Source organism: Trachypithecus francoisi, unplaced genomic scaffold, assembly GCF_009764315.1.
Source record: "Trachypithecus francoisi isolate TF-2019V2 unplaced genomic scaffold, Tfra_2.0 Lachesis_group18, whole genome shotgun sequence".
Classification (NCBI taxonomy): Eukaryota; Metazoa; Chordata; class Mammalia; order Primates; family Cercopithecidae; genus Trachypithecus; species Trachypithecus francoisi.
The window spans coordinates 42,741,690-42,765,980 of record NW_022681463.1 but is presented as its reverse complement, the minus strand read 5'-3'; the positions used below and the strand labels follow the sequence as shown (position 1 = coordinate 42,765,980).

General features: G+C 41.1%; 1 long non-coding RNA gene across 1 annotated transcript in view; it reads left to right on the top strand.

Moving 5' to 3' along the window:
• Positions 1-24,016, top strand: part of LOC117063426 — a 39,829-nt gene extending 15,813 nt beyond the window's left edge. Inside the window, exons 4-6 of the long non-coding RNA XR_004428920.1 lie at positions 16,621-16,693; positions 23,105-23,166; positions 23,678-24,016. This is a non-coding gene — a long non-coding RNA (uncharacterized LOC117063426). The remainder of the gene's footprint in view (positions 1-16,620; positions 16,694-23,104; positions 23,167-23,677) is intronic.
• The last annotated feature ends 275 nt before the right edge of the window (positions 24,017-24,291 follow it).

Below are 24,291 nucleotides of genomic sequence, written 5' to 3'. Positions count from 1 at the left end.
ATCTATGTCTATTTCGTATGATTGTCTATATCTCGCTCCTACCCACGTTCTCAGCCTTTGCTATAGAACCCAGCACAAACAGCCATGATCGCTTCTTGCTTCTCAAAAAAGAAAGCTACTTAAAACTGGAAGATGTATTAGGGTTGTCTTTGTTCTTATCAGGCTTATAAACATTTACACATCGGGATGTCCCAAATCCCGAGTCAACATGTCTCCTCTTCCTCCAGCTTCTCTCTTTGAACTCTTGCTGTTAGCTGATTTCCACATGTCCCCCTTTTACTCAAGCAGAACCACTTATATATAAGCTTCAGCATAGTAATGTTTTCCCCTTATGCCATGCAATAAATATATGGGACAAGGGAGGGTGAAGAAGGTTTTGAAAGGGAGTTGGTTGGACAAATGATTGTTTTTAATTAATGATTTATTTTTGGTTTTGTTTGTTTTTTAATTGAGGGGCATATATTAACGTGTTATTTCCTAAGCGTAGTTTCATAGATCTGTTTTAGTCTTTCCATTTGTAACTATCTGTTCTTTCTACAGAACACAACAAATACAAGGGATGCAGTTTGAGAAATTCCCTATGAAGGAAAGATGGCTACTGCAAATCACCATTCTCACCCCATCTTGTAGATTCTGGGACTGGGTGTATTAGGGTTATTTCTTTCTCAGTGGCATGTAGTCAGTCCATTTCCCGTAAATTAGAGAAATGATTACTTGCTAAATAAGGGAGTGAAAAGAGCGAGTTGGGAATTGCACCAAACAAAGGGGAAACTGTAGCTTAGCAGGGGAAGTGGGTGAAATGATTAACTTCCCTGAGTAGTAGTTAATGAGTAATCAATGAAGCATTTATTAAGCCCTTCCTGTATTCCCAAGAGTGAAATAGGCAGTGTGAGAATCAATGACATACCTGACATGGTATTTTGCCTCAAAAGAAATTTATGATCTGGTTAGGAAATACAGATAATATGTATCAAATTAAAACACTACATGCTTTTTTTTTCTCTTTAACTTTTATTTTAAGTTCAGGGGTACATGTGCAAGTTTGTTATATAGGTAAACTTGCTGTACAGATTATTTTGTCATCTAAATATTAGATGTCATCTAAATATTAGTACCCATTAGTTCGTTTTCCTGATCCGCCCCCTTCTCCCCCTCTCCACCCTCTGATGGTCCCCAGTGTGTGTTGTTCCACTCTATGTGTCCATGTGCTGTCATTATTTAGCTCTTACTTATACATGAGAGCATGCTGTATTTGGTTTTCTGTTCCTATGTTAGCTCCATCCATGACCCTGCAAAGGACACCATCTTGTTCTTTCTAATGGCTGCATAGTAGTCTACGGTGTATCTGTGCCACATTTTCTTTATGCAGCCTGCCATTCATAGGCATTTAGGTTGACTCCATACTTTTGCTATTGTGAGTAGTGCTGCAATGACCAGATACATATCTTTATGATAGAAATATTTATATTCCTTTGGGTATATTCCCAGTAATGGGATTGTTGGGTCAAGTGGTATTTCTGTTTTTAGTTCTTTGAGGAATCACCGCACTGTCTTCCACAATGGCTGAACTGACTTACACTTCCACCAACAGTGTATAAGCATTGCCTTTTCTCTGCAACCTTGCCAGCATGTTTTTTTTAATGTTTTTATATATTTTTTGAGACGGGACATTGCTCTGTCCCCCAGGCTGGAGTGCAGTGGCATGGTGTCGGCTTACTACAGCCTCTACCTCCTGGGTTCAAGTCATTCTCATGCCTCAGACTCCTGAGTAGCTGGGACTACAGGCATGCACCACCATGCCTGGCTAATTTTGGTATTTTTAGTAGAGAAGGGGTTTCGTCACATTGCCCAAGCTGGTCTTGAACTCCTGGCCACAAGTGATCTGCCTGCCTTGGCCTCCCCAAGTGCTGGGATTACAGGTGTGAACCATTGTGCCTGGCCCTGTTATGCTTTGACTTTTTAATAATTACCATTCTGACTCATGTGAGATGGTATCTCATTGAGGTTTTGATTTGCGTTTCTCTAATGATCAATGATGTCGAACTTTTTTTTCATATGGTGGCAGGCCACATGTATGTCTTCTTTTGAATGTAGAAAGAGTTCAGAGAAGAGAGATGCACAGAGAAGCAAGAACAAGCTGAAGGAGGCTTAGGATGGACATTGGAGAATTTTAGGTGGACATTGAGACTCCTGGCCAGAGAGATAAGGCCAGGTGGGCACTTGTGAAGTTTGTTGAGGAGGTAAGTGTTGACGTGTAGGGGTATTTATGACTTTCTCATCAGAGGATAGAATAAAATGAAATAGGAAGGTATTGGAGGTTGGTGGACTTGCTGGAAGTTTATTAAAAAAATAGTTTATTGAGGTGAAATTTACACAACATAAAATGAACCATTTTATTTATTTATTAATTTTTTTTTTAATGAGATGAGGTTTCACTATGTTTCTCAGACTGGTCTCGAGCTCCCGAGTTCAAGTGATCTGCCTGCCTCAGCTTCCCAAAGTGCTGGGATTACAGGCGTGAGCCACCATGCCTGGCCAAAATGAACCATTTTGAAGGGAACAATTCAGTGGTATTTAGTGCATTCACAAACTCCTTACCTATTAAAAGCAGTTGCTCCCTGTTCTTCTCTCTCTCCAGCTCTGGAAACCACCAATCTGTGTTCTGTCTCTACAGATTCATGGATTCTAGATGTTTCATACAAATAGAATCATACAGCTTGTGACCTTTTGTGTCTGATTTCTTTCATTTGGCATAATGTTCTCAAGATTCATTCACTGTGTAGCGTGTATCAGTACTTAATTCTTTTTAATGGCTGAATATTATTCTGGAAGTCTGTTTTTGACTAATGTGGAGGCATGTGCTGAAGTGACTAATCTAAAATATGTTTTGATGCATTGAGTGACCATTAAACTCACTAGTTCCATTTTGTCTACACACACACACAAAAGAATCTAAAATGTTTATTCTGGGAGAATGGAGATCTTATCTCACTGATAGAATAGATAAAGGGAGATTAATTATGGGGAATACAATCTGAAGTTTAGGGTAATAGTAAAAATAGCCAGTAGAGATATTCCACAGAGATCTGAAAATTCAAGGAAGAATTGAGAGTTGAGGTCTAGAGTTAAAAAAAAAAAAAAAAATGAAGTCATCTCTTAAATTCAAACTGATATTGGTAGATTACAGAATAGCCTGGGCACAGGAATTGAATACTCCACAGAATGGCATGGATAAATTTTTTTTTGGCAAAGTGTTTTTCTCTGCCTGTAGTAAGACAAAGTTGAAAGTTGGAGACAGAGGATTTATGGAGACAAGGAGACAGGCTGTAGAAATGTCACCCAGGTTGATTCCAGCAAGTGTGGCACTGGAAATAAACAAGGATGAGAGGCTCACAGAGTAGTGTTTCAATCCTGGTAGATGTCAGACCCTCTGAGATCAGAAAGTTGGGTGGAGTGGTGGAAAGACCATAAAATTTTGAGTCAGATAGACCAGGGTTCAAATTTGGGTTCTTCCACTTAATCTGAATATACTTAAATATGTTAACTTTTCTGAGCCTGGGGAGGATTAAATAAGATGACATTTGTGAAGATGAATGATACTTAGGCAGGAAGTTACATTTATATTTTTCATGAGGTAGGTGAATATGTATTTTTGTGGGGAGGGTAGGGGCAGGCAGAGACGGATGCTGAAAACTCTCTGTGGAGCTCATGTCTTGGGAAAGGCAAATGGCTGAAACTTAGGGGAAGAAAAGTGAACACAGTGTCAGTTATTTATGTATTTATTTGTTCTTGTTCACTTATACATTTTACTTTGTCTTGTTCCTAAAAGGATTTGTGAAGATAGTTCACAAAGATTGTTTTATGATAGTCTGCCTACCATAAAAAAGTGGTTTACAAGGATAGTTTATGAAGGTACATATATCATAAGATCAAAAATAAGTAAAAATTAGGGTTGAGAAAAATGAGAGCAAAGGGAAAATGAGAGTAAGAAGATAAGAAGCCTCAGAAAAAAGTGACATAAATTTTACACCCTTGTAGACACAGACTATAAATTCGGCTTGAAATTGAAGATATTGTTGTTTCATTTGATATGGTCATCTAAGAGGAGCTATCCAGCCGGTCAAAGGCTGAGGAAGGAAGCAGGTGAGGAGGCTGATGTGGCAGTTAGTTATAGATGTGAAATGGTTTTCTTCTGATGGGCCTTCTGCTTTATTGCTGCAAGCACATCTTGCTGTCACATCTGTTAATAGCTCATATAAGAGTTGGCTTAATTTGTTTTTCAGGGGCGTGCTCAAGTAGGTAAAGATTTTATGAACTTTCTATGCTGTTCTTCTCTTTGCATCTCATTAAGTGGTTTTCTGAAACTCACATGCTGAAGCCATCTGAAGGAGCCTTGGAGAAAGGATGGGTGTGCTTGGCTTGGGGAATGAAGATGGGCACGGGCTTGTTCTTTCCCAGGATGAAATTGTTCATAGAAAGGAGCTGAGTGGGATCAGAAGGAAGAGAACGGGCCTCTTAGCACCTTCTGGGTGTGTCTTCAGTTTGACATTCATATTTTTTGAACTAAATTGCCAGAGTTTCTAAATATCTTTGGGAGGCACAGGCAGGAGATTGTTTAAGGTCAGGAGTTTGAGACCAGCCTAGGAAACAGGGAGACCCTGCTTCTACAAAAAAATAAAAACAGTAGTTGGGCATGGTGGTGTAGTCTTAAGCTATTCTAAAGAAAGGATATATGAGGCTGGGCATGGTGACTCACGTCTGTAATCCCAGCACTTTGGGAAGCTGAAACCCCATCTCTATAAAAAATACCAAAATTAGCCAGATTTGGTAGTGCGTGCCTGTAGTCCCAGCTACTTGGGAGGCTGAGGCAGGAGAATCACTTGAACCCGGGAGGCGGAGGTTGCAGTGAGTCGAGATTGGGTCATTGCACTCCACTCCAGCCTGGGTGACAGAGCTAGACTCAGTTTTCAAAAAAAAAAAAAAAAAAAAAAGAAAGAAGAAGAATATATGTGTATAAATATTTTGTTTGAACTAAATTGCCAGGATTTGCATATAAATATGGATGTATCTATATATAGATACTACATGTACTCCTATTTATTGTATTTATTTTCTTTCTTCCCCTACTCCTGGCTTTATTGAGGTATACCTAACAAATAAAACTTATATTTGTTTATTTATTTAGTGACAGGGTGTTACTGTCACCCAGGTTGGAGTGTAGTGGCATGATCATCGCTCACTGTTGCCTCGAACTCCCGGGCTCAAGAGATCCTCCTGTTTCAGCCTCCCGAGTAGCTGGGATGATAGGTGTGAGACACCTCGTGCAACCAATTGTATATATTTAAAGCATTAAACATGATGTTTTGATAGATATATACATTGTTAAATAATTAGCACAATCAGGCTGATTAACTTGCCCATCACTTCACATAGTTTATTTTATACTTAAGATCAATTCTCTTAGCAAATTTCAAGTACATGATACAGTATTATTGACTATAGTCACCAGCCTATACATTACATCTCCAGAACTTATTCATCCTGTATAATGGAACCTATATTTAAATATAAATGATCTTGAAAAGTACATTTCTAAGCCAAACGTACATAATGTTTTGATTATCTAGTTGTGTTATTCAACCACATTCTAGTTCTACTCCTATTAGCAGCAAATGATAAAGAGTCAGAATTAACTCACAAAAATTCAGCCCTATGTTTGTACAGCTTTAAATATTTCAAAGTGCTTCAGGGCACCCATATACTACATTTGTGACTCTTACAAAACGAGCTGAATAAAGTAGAAGTCGTATTAATAGTATTTTCATTTTGTGAATGAAGATACATTTCAGAGCTTTTTATTTAATTTTAAATGTGTATTTCTGGGAAGTGGCAAAGGTGGGCTGAGAATTTTGCACTCTGCTTTTCCCATGAAAAGTAGAGAAACCTATCCTGGACTGGATCCTGGAACAGGAAAAACCCAACATTTGTGAAAAAATTGGTGAAAACTGAGTTTAGTTAATAGTAGTGTACCAATCTTGGTTTTGCGTTTTAACAAATGTGTCATGGTCATGAAGCTAGAAGCAAAGGCGGCAATCTGAATACTCACTATTTCATAGTAATACAGGATCTACAGGAGGCATAACTAAGAATTTTAGAAAAGAATGTTGAATAAGTGGTCAGAGAATTATGGGAAAATGAGGAAGATCACCTAAAGTGTAAGGTTAGAAAGGACTGAAGAGAAGCAGCGGTATCAGAGGCAATATCCCATTGCCTGTGAGTCCACAGCTAAATTCATTCCTTTCTCCTCAAACCTGCTGTTCCTTTGGGGCTCCCTGGGTCTGTGAATGGCACCACCACCCACAAGCTGCTAAGACAGAAGCCAGAAACTCTTCTCTCCTCTTGAGCCCACTGTCTAGTCAGTTTCCATGGCCTGTAGATTCCATCTACAAGGATCTCTTCTTACATCTCTCTATTACCAAATTCAGGCCACTGGCATCTTTCCCCTGAACTCTTTCCTGCAATAGTCCCCAGCATGGTCTCTCTGCTGCCCATCTTGTTCTCTTCCTTCCTATTCTGGGAATATTTTTTCCCCCTCTCCCTTTTTATTTTTCTTTTGGATTTTTTTGTAATTGTAATAAGAGAATGTTTACTGGGAAGAGCACTCTTTAGATCATTGCACTTTAACTAGATCAGGAAACATACAATTGTCTATATGTTTTATTCTGACATTTCTCCAAAAAATGTAATTACCAGTTGATACAACCAGATTGTATCAGTGAACCAAATTTTGACTTCGGTGTTTCAATAGTTTCTAAGCCTCTGGCCCATTCTCTGTTCCTCCACCCTGCAAGACTAAGGCATCTTGGCAAAGGACCTCTACTCATGAAAATGTGCCATTTCACAGATGGTTTCTATAACTAATGATGAAAAAATTCTTTTATCTTATTTTTAATACTCATAAAAAACCATGTCTAAAAAGAAGTACTCATTGTTCCTCTCCTAAGAAATAGATTTAAGTTATAAGATTGTCTACTAAAATTAATATTTAGATAGAATTGGGAAATTGTTATGACCCAAACATTACCTTTGCTGAGTGAAAGTAGAGGTTTTTCATTCACTGAGAATAATACTAAGAATGTAGAGTTCAATAAATTGCTATGAGATCATGATTAATCTGACCATTATAATGATAATTATCAGATAAATCTGGCCACTGTAAAAAACTATTACAAATTCTCAATTAGACAGTAGGGTCGGAACGGATGTTGTTTTACCACCCTTTTAACACAGTGTAATATCCCATGACACCTGCTGGATAAAGACACTGGTGGGGCTTCAGGTCAGTCTTCCTTTTTAAACTTTATGTATTACTGGAGGTATGATGCCCCTTTAATGCTTAGGAAGGTTCCTTGCATAGAGTAGTAGCTGTTCACAAAGTATTTATTGAAAGCATCAATTAATTAGTGAATTTATATTCATTTCGATGCATCCTGGGTGTCAAATGCTAAAACTGTGCATCTTAGGCACTTGGTAAATATTGCACATTAGATTAATGAATATATAGGCACTTATACCCTTCATTCATTCATTCATTCATTCATTATTTTGAGATGGAGTCCTGCTCTGTAGCCCAGACTGGAGTGCAGTGGTGAGATCTCGGCTCACTGCAACCTCTGCCTCCCAGGTTCAAGCAATTCTCCTGCCTCGGCCTCCCAAGTGGCTGGGATTACAGGCACCTGCCACCACTCCTGTTTACTTTTTGTATTTTTAGTAGAGATGGGTTTCCACCATGTTGGCCAGGCTGATCTTGAACTCCTGACCTCAGGTGATCCACCCATCTTGGCCTCCCGAAGTGCTGTGATTACAGGTGTAAGTCACTGCGCCTGGCCTCAGAGTGATCTTTTTTAATGAAAACTTTATCAGTGTCATTTCCATACTTGAAAGCCTTAAATACTCCAATCTAATCACGAGAGAAACATCAGGCAAACCCAAATCCAGAGACAGTCTGCAAAACATCTGATCAGTACTCCTCAACACTGTCAAGATCATAGAAAAAGAAAGACTGAAAAATTGTCTTGGCCAAGAGGTACCTAAGGAGACATTCTGACTAAAATATAGTGAACTATCCTGGTTGGGATCCTGGAACAGAAAAGAACATGGTTGAAAAACCTGTGAAACCTGGAACTTACTTAGTAAGAAGGTATCAATGCTGGTTTCTTAGTTTTAACAAATGTCCCATGGTTGTGTAAGATCTTAACATAAGGGGCCAGGTGCAGTGGCTTGCACTTGTAATCCCAGAACTTTGGGAGGCAGAGGTAAGATGATCACTTAAGCTCAGGAGTTTGGCATCAGCCTGGGCAACATAGTGAGATTCTGTCTCTACAAAAAGTAAGAAAATTAGCCAAGAGTGGTGGCACCTGCCTGTAGTCCCAGCTGCTCGTGAGGCTGAAATGGAAGGATCGCTTGAGCCTGGCAGGTCGAGGCTGCAGTAGCTGTGATCGTGCCATTGCACTTCAGCTTGGGTGATAGAGAGAGACCCTGTCTCAAAACAAAACAAAAAAAGATCTTAACACTAGGAAAAACTCAGTGAAAGGTATACAGGAACTCTCTGGACCAGATCATTTTTAGAGCTTGTCCGTAAATCTGAGATTATTCAGAAAAAAATATACATATATGCAATTTACACAGAGAAAGAAAACTTGTCATCACAGATCTTAGCTTTCAGGAGGAAATTTATAGTCCTTAGTTTAACACATAAGGCCTTTCATGGTCTAGCGCCTGCCTTTCTCTAGTCTCACCTCCCCGAAATGCATCCACACTGATACCCTTCACTGGGGTCATATGGAACCATGTGATCATGTCGTGCTCTTCCTTGCAAAACTCTTTCTCCTCCTGTGTCTCCTTTTCAGCACACCTCCTAATTTTTTTTTAATCCTCTGTTTTTTCTTTTCCCCAAATCTGTCTAATACCTTTTTGTGCCACCACTGATGGAAGCCATCACCACATCTTAATTGAATTAAACTAAAATAGCATTCTGACTAGTTTTCCTGCCCCCAGTCTTGTCTCCATCCAATGTGTTCTCCATTCAACAGCGACAGTGATCTCAAAAGTACAAATTTAATCTTGTTCTTCTTAAAGCTTTTCACTGGGTGCTCTTTGTTCTTAGAATAAAATCTCCAAAGCTCTGCAGCCTCATTGGTCTAAGAACTCAGGGGCAGTGTGTCTATAATAGACTTGGTGGTGGGGTCCAGTGGTCAGAAAAGAAGTAATTCCTCCAGGGCTGTACTTCCCTTGGCACTTTCTTCTTCCATCTCCTTATCTGGTTAAATCCTACTAATTATTCCATCACCATTTTATCAAAACTTTCCTTGATCTATCTAGATCCTACTCCTTCTCCAACTACTGATTTCTGTTCTTTATGGTTAAGAGTCAGTCTGTCTGGGTTTGAATTTGGCTCTATACTTTACCAGCTGTGTAACTGCAGGCAAGCAGCTTGGCCTCTCTGTGCCTGTTTCCTTATTGGTTGTGAGGAATTATAAATATACTGCTTAGAACATCACTTGGCAACAGAGTAGGGTTCGGAAAGTGTGGTAGCCAGGCTATAATCTGTCTGTGCCTTTGTAACCCCAAACATAAATGTAATTAATGGATTATATTGGCACCACTGGGTCTGTAGTGTCTAATACAAATATTTGTTGAATGGCTGTTGCTTCCCTTGTTTGGAATGCACTTGTACTCTTTCTGCTTGCCTTTCTCCCTATAGTCAATCAATACATGCATCTTTTTCCAACCTTAGCTTGGGCCCTGTTCCACCAAAAGCCTCCCCTGATCGTGGCATCCCCTCTGAAGCACAGATTCCTCCTCTGGCTCCTAAAGTTCCTATTGTTCCCATTTTATTTGAACTGCCTGTCTCTCTCATTAGACTGTGATCTCTGTGAGCACTGTAAGTTCAGAAAAAAGCTCCCAGTGGTGTTGAATCATTGGATTGGTGTCTCCAGGGTCACCATGCTATTGTGAGGATCAAATGGTAAGTTCTCAGTAATTTTCCTACCTCAAGAGTCAAGTGAAGTTTCGCAACAGTGAAAGAGTCAAGATTCTCTGATATAATTCTGGCAGTAAATAAAGACTTAGAACTCAGTGATATAAGGGATTCTTGGCCACAGGAAAATGGAAATGTGTTTGAAAACTTTTAGGTGAAAGGCTGACAGCTGATAAGGCTGGGGAAGTTTAAGAGGCACGTACTTGCATTGTGTGTGTAGGAATAAAATTGGAGTGAAAACAGGTAGTGTATGCCTCTCAAGGGTTTTATCCTTTTAAATATCTCAAGACATCTTGTATGTTATTGGCACACAATAAATGCCTACTAAGTGCTTATTGGATGAGCACAAAGGAACAGCAGAGACTAGAGCAAGAAAGAACTTTACAAGTGTCCAGTCCAACAACTTCATAATGAATGAAAATGATTTTCTGAGAAGGTTTCAAAATGAGAGATGAAAATGTCTGTGTTTTAAGGATATTGTTAAAATATTAACTAGGACTCTATAGACCACGAGTAAAGATCATTTTCCAAGTACAGTCAGAACTTTAATGGCAGAGAAAAGGCGTATTTCTGGGTTTTCTTCACAAATGGAGGATAGGATTTTTATGTTCAAAGGACGTGTTCCTTTGAATTTTTGTACCAACTTGGAATGGACAGTAAGTTCTGAATCACAGTGAGAAATTCAGCTCACATCTTTCCCAGCTGTGGCAAATTCCCCACATCCCATGGGGAAGTCTCTAAACACTGGTTGGTCCTGGGCTAATGAGATTGCTCAAGTGTTAGCCCTCCTGGCCATGGGGCAGTTTGTTTGTTTGTTTTTCCCTTTTTGAGATGGAGTCTTGCTCTGTCACCAGGCTGGAGTGCAGTGGCGTGATCTTGCTCACTGCAGCCTCCGCCTCCTGGGTTTGAGCAATTCTCCTGCCTCAGCCTCCCAAGTAGCTGGGACTACAGGCGCCCGCCACCACACCCGGCTAGTTTTTTGTATTTTTAGTAGAGACGGGGTTTCACCATGTTAGCCAGGATGGTCTTGATATCCTGACCTCGTGATCTGCCTGCCTCGGCCTTCCAAAGTGCTGGGATTACAGGCGTGAGCCACTCACTGCACTGCGTCCAGCCCATGGGGTAGTTTTAAAGTCATTTACTTCCATTTTTGTTTTCACTCCACAGTAGAGACTAAGGTTCAAGTCATATGACTGGGAAAGGCCATAGCAATTTAGAACCATTTGAATGTGGTGGGTACCTCTAGTATACAATATACACATTTAGAAAAAACAACAAAGAAATCAACCAACCAACCACATTTTTGGCCCTGATATACCAAAATAAGACTTAAAAAATAATTAAATTACTTATTAGTAATATGAATGTGTGTTTTATTAACTGTCACTCAGAAAAATTATGTGTTTGTGACTAAAACTGTTTTTTCAGGAAATTAAAAAAAAATTCAGTACCAAAAATATATCTCATATAGGAACCAACTATTTAGCACTGAAACTTTGGTCTTTATTTTTTTTTTCTACCTGTTTCAAGGAGGAGCAAACAATTAGTTGATTGGAACTTTGGTTAACTCCAAATTTTCAGCGTGAGCAACAACGTTTGTATCACAAATACCAGTGCAATATTGCACTGTTTATCCATTTGCATGCTGAACATGTGCTCAAAAGGTGGTTTGTGGGTGTGGTGGCTCACACTTGTAATCTCAGAACTTTGGGAGGCCCAGGTGAGAGAATCACTTGAACCCAGGAGTTCGAGACCAGCCTAGGTAACATAGTGAGATCTCAGCTCTATAAAAAATAAAAAATTCGCCAGACCTGGTGTGCATGTCTGTAGTCCCAGCTACTTGGGAGGCTAAGGTGGGAGGACTGTTTGAACTCAGGAAGGTGAGGCTGCAGTGAGCTGTGATGGGACCACTGCACTCCATCCTGGGCAACAGAGCAAATACCCTGTCTCAAAACAAAACAAAACAAACAAAAAAAATAAATGGTGACTTACTTTAAGGGGAAGAAGAGTTAAGGTGTTGCAATGTCATTTTGGCACTAGCAAGCAACCTCGGCAAAGTTGTAGAGAACTTTCTTCAAAAGTGAGATCAATCTAACCACAAAAGATTATATTCCTCTGAGATTTAAAAACATGTTTCATGAAAAGAAACTGAGTAATTGAAATTGGAGAGTGCCAGCTCTCCCAGCAGGGCAAGCGTGAGGCCATATTGATGCTTAATTTTCTTTTGAATACATTAAATGAGAATTTGGATTTACCTGAGATTTAAACCTGATTGACAAAGCTCTTGAGGAGTTCTAGTAGGCTTCAGAAACAAGAGTTAATTGGGCAAGATAATGCAGTCAATTTTGTTAATTCTTCAAGTATTACAGTTTCTTTTCTTTTTCTGTCCTTTTGGGGGGTAATTATAAAAGCAATAAAAACCAGATTTACAGACTAGAGTCTTTCTAAGTGATTTAAATATTATTAAGAGATGACTGGGCACAGCATAATAAAACCAACAAGAATTAGAGCCTCAATAGGCGATTGAAAATGTGTAAATTTCCTTAGCGATTTCTCACAAAAAAAGTTCACAAGTTAAGTTTTACAAAGTTTTTAGTATGTATGTAGTACTCCTGAGAATGACATGGAATCGTGTGACAAATCTTCAATTGTCACTGTGGAATTTTGGCCACATGATAAAATGGAAAGCTGATATATCATTTTCATTGACAAAGAAAGCCTTATTTGTATGTATTAATAGGCGATATTAGAAGAGGAAAGAAATAATTCAAGATGAAAAGAAAAATGATATTACTTATTTGGTAGTAGCTGTCAAAACTCAAAACCTTGGCCTGGTGCAGTGGCTCACGCCTGTAATCCTAGCACTTTGGAAGGCCGGAGCAGGTGGATCATGAGGTCAAGAGATCAAGACCATCCTGGCTAACACGGTGAAAACCCATCTCTACTAAAAATACAAAAGATTAGCTGGGCGTGGTAGCAGGCATCTGTAGTCCAGCTACTTGGGAGGCTGAGGCAAGAGAATTGCTTGAACCAGGGAGGCAGTATTTGCATTGAGCCAAGATCGCGCCACTGCATTCCAGCCTGGGGCGACAGAGCGAGACTCCGTCTCAAAAAAAAAAAAAAAAAAAAAAAAGATTCAAAACCTGTGTCCCTATTGACCCTACAGAAAGACTTAACACAAATGTACTAAGTTGTAAAAACAAAGCTGTCTGTTTCTATGTGGCTTATAGTAGCAAAAATTACAAACAGGCCAATTGTCCATAAGCTGGGAATTAATAAGATGCATTATTTGTGTTCATACAATTAAATAGTTAGGTACATCTATAGCGTAGATATAAAAATGCCTACCATATGTTTTTCACAAATTCATTCAAGAGATTATATTAGATGTCAATTACATACTAGGTCAAGATGCTAGGAATAAAAGATACTAGGGAATAGGACATGTGTGTGGAGAGGGAAAAGAGAAAATAAACAAGTAAGATAATTCCAGATAGCCATGCTATCAAGAAATCCTACCAGGTAATAGGGTAATGGAGAGTGATTTAGTCAAGGAAGGCCTAGACATGACATGTGAACTGGCCTGAATGGTGAGGAGTCCTGGGATCCAGGAACTCATGTTCTGAGTAAACAGAAGAGCACGTGCACGGGCTCTCAAGTGGAATGAGTTTAGTGTGCTCAAGAGCAGAGAGGACCCATGTGGCTGGCACCACCTGAAATTGGAGAGGTGCTCCAGAGATAGATCACGGAAGACCTTTAGGCCATGGTGAGGAGCTTAGATTAATTCTACATGCAATGAGAAAGAACTTGTTGGAGGGTTCCAAGCAAGGCAGTAATATGATCTGGTAAATAATATCAAAAGGTCAGCTGGCAGTGCATGCATTAAGGGGAAGAATGGAGACAAGGAGGGGCATCATGTCAGAACTGTAAGAGTTGAAGATGACTATGTAAGAGTCGATATGGCTGGGTACAGTGGCTCATGCCTGTAATCTCAGCACTTTGGGAGGCCGAGATGGGCGGATCATGAGGTCAAGAGTTCGAGACCAGCCTGGCCAACATAGTGAAACCCTATCTGTACTAAAAATACAAAAATTAGCAGGGTGTAGTGGCGCAAGCCTGTAATCCCAGCTACTCGAGAGGCTGGGGCAGGAGAATTGCTTGAATCCGGGAGGCGGAGGTTGCAGTGAGCTGAGATCATACTACTGCATTCCAGCCTGGGCGACAGGGTGAGACTCCGTCTCAAAAAAAAAAAAAAAAGAGTCAATGTAAGAGATGATGTAATTGTGAGTCAGAACTGTGAGAATCGAAATGATGGTGATTTGGGCCATAATTTGGGCTATGGCTATGGCAAAAAGTAGATTCATTTGAATTTTCTTTCAGGGCATGACATTATTTAGACCTAAGGCTTCAAGTCTTTTGATCTAGAACCAGATCTGGGTTCTTACACAGACTCTCTGAAGTCTCATTTTTCTCCTCCAAATATGGGAATGAGTAGTGTCTGCTGTATTTTTCAGGGGGCTATTGTTCAGATTAAGTAAGACAAACCCACTGTAGGCATTTGGTAACTATGAAAATGCTATGTAAACATGAGGTATTACCATTATGAATTCAGAGAGATTCCACATAGAAAGCATGACCAGAATTGGGGTTAGGGCTACTTCCATCCCCAGTGTCAGAGTGAAATCTCTTGGCTCTCAGTTTACCTAATGTAAAGTAGATAAAATGCATCTTTTCATCTGAGTCAACACAGAACAGTGAAGTGAAATTGGGAGAGGACAAACAAATTAGCAATTACAAAATAATTCACAAATAAGCTGCTGAATAAGTGATAAAGAGAACAAAATATTTTCCAATGTATCTCTGGCACACTAGAGTGATTTCATTAAGCCAAGATTTTCCTTAGACCGCAACTCTTCCTATTTTTCAATTAACCTCTTTGGGGGCTACCTTCTCGCTCAGGCACTAGGGAAAAGATCAGAAAGTTCCAGAAGCCCAGGCTTTCTTTTAGTAATCGCTGTTTCTTTCTTTCTTTCTCTTTTCTTTTCTTTTCTTTTCTTTCTTTCTTTCTTTCTTTCTTTCTTTCTTTCTTTCTTTCTTTCTTTCTTTCTTTCTTTCTTCTTTTTTTTTTTTTTTTGAGATAGAGTCTTGCTCTGTTGTCTAGGCTGGACTGCAGTGGCACAACCAAAGCTCACTGCAGCCTCAAACTCCTGGACTCAAGCAGTTCTCCTGCTTCAGCCTCCTGAGTAGCTAGGACCACAGATGTGTGGTTAATTTTTTATTTTTTTGTGGAGATGAGGTCTTACTATGCTGCCCAGGCTGGTCTTGAACTGCCCAGGCTAGTATTGACTCAAGCAATCCTCCTTCCTTGGCCTCCTACAGTGCTGGAATTACAGACGTGAGCCACTGCGCCCAGCCCAGTAACCTGCAAGTTTCTTAATTGAGAAATGGGAAATGGCTAGAACCTACAAGGAATGTAATTCATTCCCTTCATACTTGAAGAACCACAGCTTCAGGGAAGGAATGAGAGCATTGGTCTTAGGCATAATTGTTGTGATCACGAACATATGACATGAAATGTGAGCATTGGCAAAGACATCCCGTCAATTCACTTAATATATTTTTTGATTGCCTTCAGGAAGTAGATATTGAAGGACATTCAGATCATGTTTTACAACCAGTATAGGAAAAGATTGGAAGTATTTTAAAACACTCCCCTCTCTCTCTTTTTTTTTTTTTGGCTTGGGGCATAAGGAAGAAGGTACTTTTTATTTGAATGACCAGGTAGTGAGAAGGGGAAGGAAGAGCTGTTTGATCAATAATGATTTATTAATCCAGAGGCCACATATTATAGTCATTTCTTCGGTAAAAGTCTAATTGACATCAATGACTTTGAACATTCATACTGATTGCCTTTGCGTTCAGTCTTATCTCAGTTTCATCATACCACTAACCACCTCCTTTTACCTTCAAACAATGGCCTCACCAAGCCACTTCTGAGCATGCCCCAGGCTTACTTTCCTAGGGGAAAATTGAGGATTACCTCACTTTCCTGAAAACGTGTCCAACAGAAACAGAGCACTTCTTTCTATGAAAAGCAGACAACAATATTAACATTTGCCAATTTAGTTGGTGATTTGCTCAATTCAAGGACCACAGAATGTTTGTAGTAGGGCTAAATGTGTAGCCGGGTAGTTTTTGGGAGGATGTTTTGCTCTTGTATATATTTTTAGCAAGTGAGAAATAGTGATCTCTCATACGAAACAGATGTGTGGTTTGCACAAAATTAACATGATTTGTCCTTTGCTAGGCAAAATGGAAGTAGTGAGTGATGGAATATTTCAACTAAAAGATATATTATAGAACATTAACATATCAAGTTGGAAGAATATCCTTTGCAAGCAAACACATTGATTCATTAAAAAAACTTTTCAAAATAGAATTATTCATAAGTTATTATGGCTGTTCCCATAAAAATATTTTCTGTTTAAATTCATAACAAACATTCTTAGGAGGCAAATGTCTTTTCTGTGTCCCATTTAACAATGTAATAACTTTGTTTTCAAAATCTCATTTTATTCTAGCTGGAAGATATACGATCTTGTTATACAAAACAACCACTTCATCTCTACAGAACCTTATTATTGGAATATGATTGTAAGTTTCTATAGAGGATGGGAAGCATAATTTTTGTCTAGTTTAGATTACATGCCATGCAGCTGAAGCCTTGTCTTCAGAAAGATTATATAGGAATTATTTCAATAAAGTTATAAACACAGCTTGTATGTTAGGACATTACAACTTTATTTATTTATTTATTTAAAAAATACAGATTCCAAAGTCCCATCCCTAGAAATTCTGATTTTAAGTAAGTCGGGAATGGGACCAAGGAATCTGTATTTTTGTTTTTTTCTTTTGAGAAAGGGTCTCACTCCGTCACTCAGGCTGGAGTGCAGTGGCATGATGTCAGTTCACTGCAACCTCTGCTTTCCAGGTTCAAGCGATTCTCCTGCCTCAGCCTCCTGAGTAGCTGGGACTACAGACGCACACCACCATGCCTGGCTAGTTTTTGTATTTTTAGTAGTGAAAGGGTTTCGCCATGTTGGCCAGGCTGGTCTCCAACTCCTGACCTCAAGTGACCTGCCCGCCTTGGCCTCCCAGAGTGCTGGGATTACAGCTGTGAGTCACTGCGCCTGGCCATTTACAGCTTTTGATAGAAATGTGTTCATTTGTATTAATCTGCGATGAGACTACTAAATACTATTATTCATAAGTGACCCATCCTAATTACATATGTTTAATAAAGAAATGGGAAAAGATAGAATGTGGGATAAAATTGTGGGTGCGTGATTTGACAGGGTGAAATGTAACCAGGTATAGATGCTGCAGCTTGAATATGTGACCTTTACAAGGTCACTTGACAGGTGGTTCTGTGATGTCCCCAAGACTCTGCAGTTATCATCACAGATGAACACCACTGACCTGAGATCCCCCTGGCTCTATGTCTTTGAGATGCCTTCTCTCCCATCTGTACTAGAATTCCAGAGGAGCCACTTCCCTTACCATTGAAAAGCCAGCCATCTATTATGGAATAGGAGTCCCGCAGTGGTAGACCTGGTGAAGGCCTTGACCTGATTGCTGGTGACAGGAGGACCACTGCTCCCAAGGCAGGGAGGAAGAGGTGAGGGTAGCATTGCCACCTCTTGGAGACTTAGGTGGCCCTGAGAAATTCTCACATAGGAGATTGTGTTATCATAAAGTGGATGGAGAAAGACCGTTAGACCCTTTCCTCCACCCTTTCCTCTGCCTTCCTCTGACAAAATCCTAGTAATTGTTCAGTCAAATCTTGTATTAGGCCATCCCTCCCCCTGAGGGGTCCCCTGAGCACCCCCTCTGATCCCTGCTGGCTAGGCTGGGCTCCCTGCTTCAGCTTCCAGTACATCCAGAGCTGCTTCATTTCTATCACCTCACATGAAATTTATTACTGTTTATATTCTCCAAACAAGGACAAAGATTTGTTTGTCACACCACATTCTATGCCCAGCTCCTAACACAGAACTGGGGCACAGTAAACAATTGAATGCATTGAATGCACAGATCTTTATTTTGTATAGAATTCATTATGGTCACATTATAACCAGGCCATCAGATATTAACTCAGCCTTGTTTCATTAGAAAAGGAATAGTTTAAAGAAGAAAAAAAAAATGCCCTCTTAGTTTCCTGATTATATCTTCTTAAACTTTTGGTTGATAGATATATTTAATAAAGATTCTAGTTGTAAGTGGCAACTTTATTTATTTAATAAAGACTCTAAGTTCCCACTTAACTGAGAAGTTCAAAGCGTGAACTTGGGCCAGGTGCAGTGGCTCGCGCCTGGAATCCCAGCACTTTGGGAAGCCGAGGCAGGCAGATCACTTGAGGTCAGAAGTTTGAGACCAGCCTGGCCAACATGGTGAAACCCCATCTGTACTAAAAATAGAGGCTGGGCATGGTGGCATATGCCTATAGTCCTGGCTATTCGGGATGCTGAGGCAGGAGAATCACTTGAACCCGGAAGGCAGAGGTTGCAGTGAGCCGAGATCACATCCCTACACTCCAGCCTGGGCAACAGAACAAGATTCTGTCTCAGAAAAAAAAGCATGAACTTGGCTTTGGGAATGAATGGATTCAGGAGTTCATATCATGGAACTATAAATCTGTCTCTCTTGTTCTTCTTTTGCCACTGTTATCTTCTGCATTGACTTCATTCTCAGGCAGAGAATGAAGGGCAGGCAGCTTGCATTGCTTGTATAGAGGACTCCCAGGGAAAAAAAGAGAGCCTTTCCCCTACGAATCTCGTGCAACTTCTGGAGTTACTGACTGGCCCTGTTTGGGTCACATACCCATGCTAAGGTCCATTCTTGTAGCCATAGTAGTAAAAAACTTTGGCCAATCTAAGGAGTATGTTCACCTGGTGGAGGTAAGGAAGGATTCCCACAACAAAGAAGAATTTGTTAGCAGAAAAATGAAGAAGGAGAATACGTGCAGGCAGACAAAAGCCTTCGCTACTCTGATTCTGTGCCAAAGAAATACTGGGCATCCGGGACAATCAATCATCAGCATTGGTTCTGACCAGTCACCTTGATTTCACTTACTTGGTATTTTTAGTAATGCAAGGAAGCTAGTGAGAGAACACTTTAACCACTGCTTCTTTCATGTATTGACTTATTCTAATCCAAAATGTTTGCACCAAGATCTGAGGATACAAGAATGAACAGGACACACAACAGCTCCTGCCCTGATGGAACTTACATTCCATTGTGAGTGAGGTGGAGGGAGGGAGGTGGACAAAACCCAATCAAAGAAACCAATAGATCATTAGAAATTGTAATAAATGCTGTGAGGGAAGCCAACTCGGGGGTAACTATCATTTCTATCAAGTTTTTGCTCAGTGTCTTCTTTTCAAGGAAACTTACCCTATTTTTCCTGTTTCAAATTAGAGCTCACTCCATCCTACCTCTCGCATTTCCCCTTCTCCCTTTTCTTCATAGCTCCTTTAACCTTCTAACGTGCCCTATAGTCTATTTATAATTTACACATTAAGTTTGCATTTTTTGTTTTGTTTTGTTTTTTTTGTTTTGTGAGACAGGCTCTTGCTCTGTCACCTAGGCTGGAGTGCAGTGGCGTGATCACAGCTCACTGCAACCTTGAACTCCTGGGGTCAAGCGATCCCCCTGCCTCAGCATCCTGAATAGCTGGGACTGCAGGTATGCACCACCATGCCTGGCTAATTAATTTTTTTTGTTGTTGTTGGAGATGGGGGTCTTGGTATGTTGCCCAGGCTGGTCTTAAACTTCTGGACTCAAGCAATCCTCCCATCTCAGTCTCTCAAAGTGGTTGGATTATAGGTGTGAGCTACTTCACCTGGCCTTAAGTTTGCAGTTTTTAAAGTGCACTCCATCTGCCATGCCCCTCCATTAGAATGTAAACCCTGTAAGGGCAGAATTTTTTTTCACCTGGTACAGGCAAGGAAGGATTCCCAGAATAAAGGGACTGTTATTTTCACCGGTGTATCTTCCAGTGCTTCATACACAGTAGGTGCTTAATAAATAGGTAAGAATGAATGAATAAAGGAAACAGAGAACAGAGGGGATAAGGGGGGCACTTTAGACATGGAGGACAGAGGTGATCTCCTTGAGGACATGAGATTGTGGGACATCAATAGTGAGGATGCATCCTTGAGATAACATGGAAGACAAATGCATGGAGTGCCTCCTTCTGCTTCCAGTTTGCAGAAGCGTCACTTCCTTGGGGACACCTTCCTTGCCCCCTCCCCAGGTCATGGCTGCAGTTACACATGCTCATAGCATCCTGCAGTTTTCCTCCTTAGTGTGGTGTAGGTACTTGGATAATTATTTTTAAATGTCTGTCTGGGTCGGGCGCGGTGACTCATGCCTGTAATCCCAGCACTTTGGGAGGCCGAAGCTGGCAGATCACCTGAGGTTGGGAGTTTGAGACCAGCCTGACCAACATGGAGAAATCTCATCTCTACTAAAAATGCAAAATTAGTCGGGTGTGGTGGTGCATGCCTGTAATCCCAGTTACTCGTGAGGCTGAGACAGGAGAACTGCTTGAACACAGAAGGCGGAGGTTGCGGTGAGCTGAGATCACACCATTGCACTCCATCCTGGGGCAACAAAAGCGAAACTCTGTCTCAAAACAAACAAACAAACAAACAAACAAACATGTCTGTTTCTCCTAATACTATAATCCCCACAAGGATAACAGGGAAGGTACTTGGAGAATTCAAGAAATGAAACAACGACCGATGGGCGACTGCTACAGTGCGGTGAGCAGTATCAGTAAAGCTGGAGAGATATGCAGGGGCCAGATCATCTGAGGGTCTGTGGCTTGTGATAAGGAGTTTGAATGTTTATTCCAGCGTGATGGAAAGCCACTGATTGAATGGTTCTGAAAGCGAGGAAGCACATGATCTGGATTGCATTTGCACCTAGTGTTTCTTGAATCAGTCCAGAGTCATATTCCCTGCCCAAGCCACCTTCACCTCTCACTGGAATTACATGTAATGAGTTTTCCCTCATCCACCTGTGTCCCTTTGCAATCCTTTTCCCCACAAAGCAGCACTAGAGGTCAAGTCTGGAGTCACTCTGCTGGAATCTGGATGGGCATCCCATTATCCCTAGGGTAAAAATTTAAGTCATCATGAGCCCTGCAAGGGAGGCCAGGGTTATCTGTCTCTCCTGCTCATCTCATCTGCAGGGGCCCTGTCTCTCTGGCTCACTCCTCCATAGAGCACTGGCCTTGCTGTAATTGCTGGAACACACCAGCCTGCTTCCTTCTTAGAGCCTCCCACAGGCTCCTCCTCTGCGCCTTCCACACCTGCTAAGTGCCTCCTTCTGCTTCCCATTTAGAAGGTCACTTCCTCAGGGACACTTTCCTTGCCCCCTCCCCAGGCCATGACTGCAGCTACACATGCTCATAGCACCTTGCACTTTTCCTACTTAATGTTGTATAAGTACTTGGATAATTATTTTTAAATGTCTCTTTCTGACAACACTATAATCCCTATGGGGGCCAGGACTGTGATTATCTGATTCGCCATCTAGCACTGAACTGATTCTCGGTGCTTAATACATATTGATTGACTGATGGAATAAATTAAATAGGATTGTTTAAGCAACACGCAATAGATTTGCCATTTAAGCTGGGTGCAGTGGCTCAGTTCTAGCACTTTGGGATGCTGAGGCAGGAAGATCGCTTGAGCTCAGGGGTTCGAGACCAGCCTGGGCAACATAGAGTGTCCAGGATCTTTACTACTTAAAAAAAAAAAACAAACAAACCAGATGTGGTGGCGCATGCCCATAGTTCCAGCTACTATGGAAGTGGAGGTGTTGGAATGTTTGAGCCAGGAAGGTTGAGGCCCCAGTGAACCGTGATTTCACCACTGGTCCAGCATGGGTGACAGAGTGAGACTCTGTTTCAAAAAAATAAACAATTACGGAAAAGATTTGCCTTTTATTTAGTTCACTCTAGACCTTTTTCAGTCACACCCATTCAATCAATCTTGTTCTTTCTGCCACTTTCCCTTTAGCATCATTCTTTTCTTTCTTTGTTTTTTTTTTTTTTTTTTTTTTTTCTTTTTTTTTTTTTTGAGACAGAGTCTCACTCTATCGCCCAGGCTGCTGGAGTGCAGTGGTACAATCTTGGCTCATTGCAACCTCTGCCTCCCAGATTCAAGCAATTTTCCTGTCTCAGCCTCCTGAGTGGCTGGGATTACAGGTGTGTGCCATCACACCTGGCTAATTTTTGTGTTTTTAGTAGAGATGGAGTTTCACCATGTTGGCCAGGTGGGTCTCGAACTCCTGACCTCAGGTGATCCATCTGCCTTGGCCTCCCAAAGTGCTGGGATTACAGGCATGAGCCACTGCGCCTGGCCTAGCATCATTATTTTCTTATTTATCATGCTTTTTCTTCTTCAGCCTGGTCTAACGGTCTTTCTCCATCCACTTTATGATAACACAATCTCCTATGTGAGAACTTCTCAGGGCCACCTAAGTCTCCAAGAGGTGGCAATGCTACCCTCACCTCTTCCTCCCTGCCTTGGGAGCAGTGGTCCTCCTGTCACCAGCAATCAGGTCAAGGCCTTCACCAGGTCTACCACTGCGGAACTCCTATTCCATAATAGATGGCTGGCTTTTCAATGGTAAGGGAACTGGCTCCCTCTGGAATTCTAGATGTTTCACAGATATCTTCTCACTCCCAAAGTCCAGGAAGAAACTTGGCAGAAGGAAGGTAGTAAGTGACAATGGTGTCACTCACTGGGATGGCTCAGGCAGAGGTGGTGTCTCTTAGTGTGAGACCCTTTGTCACGATGAAGCCAGGCCAGGAAAAAGTGAGTGTACTGTGACAAGATAAGGCTAGGGTCATTATTTCTCAAGGAGTAAAGTCAAAGTCATCATAATAGGAAGAATCAGTATTCCTCATGGAAACTAGATTGGAAGGGGCTTTAGCTTTAGCAGTTTCAGTGAACAGGTGTTCAAGCACCCACAAGCCTCCTCCTTTTGCAGGACGTGGATCTGCAAGCTGCCCTGAACAGAGTCAGTAGGAAGCCCAGTGGCACCCAGGAGAGGTGAGAGAATCAGCTGCTCAAAATGGGACCAGGACCGTGGAGAGGTGGCACATCCTTCAGAAGGGGCAGGGAGGGCTGACAGGGAGAGTTGCAGAGGGACACAGATAGATCGAGATAAAAAGGTTAGCCTTGTGTGGCTTAGGGGTCAGGTTCATTACATGAGGCCCAGCCACCGGCTGTGAGACTTGGCTTCACAACGACTCCACCCAGCATGGGTGCCCATAACGCAGTTTCACGTGATTCTCCCTTAACCGCAGAGCGTGGTTGAAGATGAAACCTGTGTGGTTTTCAAAAAGGGCCAGCTCTGGTTTTCAACAAAGAGACTTTTAATAAAGCCATAAACTGGGTGAATCATAGTCCTCCTTGGCTTCTCTTTTCTTCTCCTTTGTAATTTTAATCCTCTTGTTTGTTTCTGAGCTGATTTCATCATTTTTATCTACTTGTCTAAACGAACCCAAACTCCTTAAAAACTTCAAGTTAGTTTTTGTTAATATTTAATATTTTATTTCAGGTTTCCACGTTGGATTCACATAGGTCACAAAAAAATGCACTACTATTACCACCACATCTGGCTATTTGGGCCATCGGAAGCTTCTTTTTCTCAGGAAGGAAGGCCTGTGGCTCACGTTCCATGGAGATCAGGGAGTGATTCTCCTGCCTTTGTAGCTTCTGCTTTGTAACATTGGAAGTTTTGAATAGAAACTTCATCTGTGGGAGGGTGGTTACAGAAAGCAAGTTTAAAGTGATTAAATGTTTCAACAAGAGTGTTTTGATTATAAGATCTGAAAAACTGAGTAAGTAACTAGAATTCACTGCTTAGAAGAGACAAAATAGAATTGAACTGTTACCAATAAAAGATTGGGTCGTCTTATTTTTTTGTTTTTTTGTTTTATTTTTTGAGATGGGGTCTTGCTCTGTCACCCAGGCTGGAGTGCAGTGGTGCGATCTCAGCTCACTGAAGCCTCTGCCTTGCCCTCCCGAGTAGCTGGGATTACAGGCATCCACCGCCAAACCCCGATAAGTTTTGTATTTTTAGTAGAGACGGGGTTTCACCATGTTGGCCAGGCTGGTCTTGAACTCCTGACCTCAAGTGATCCACCCACCTCAACCTCCCAAAGTGCTGGG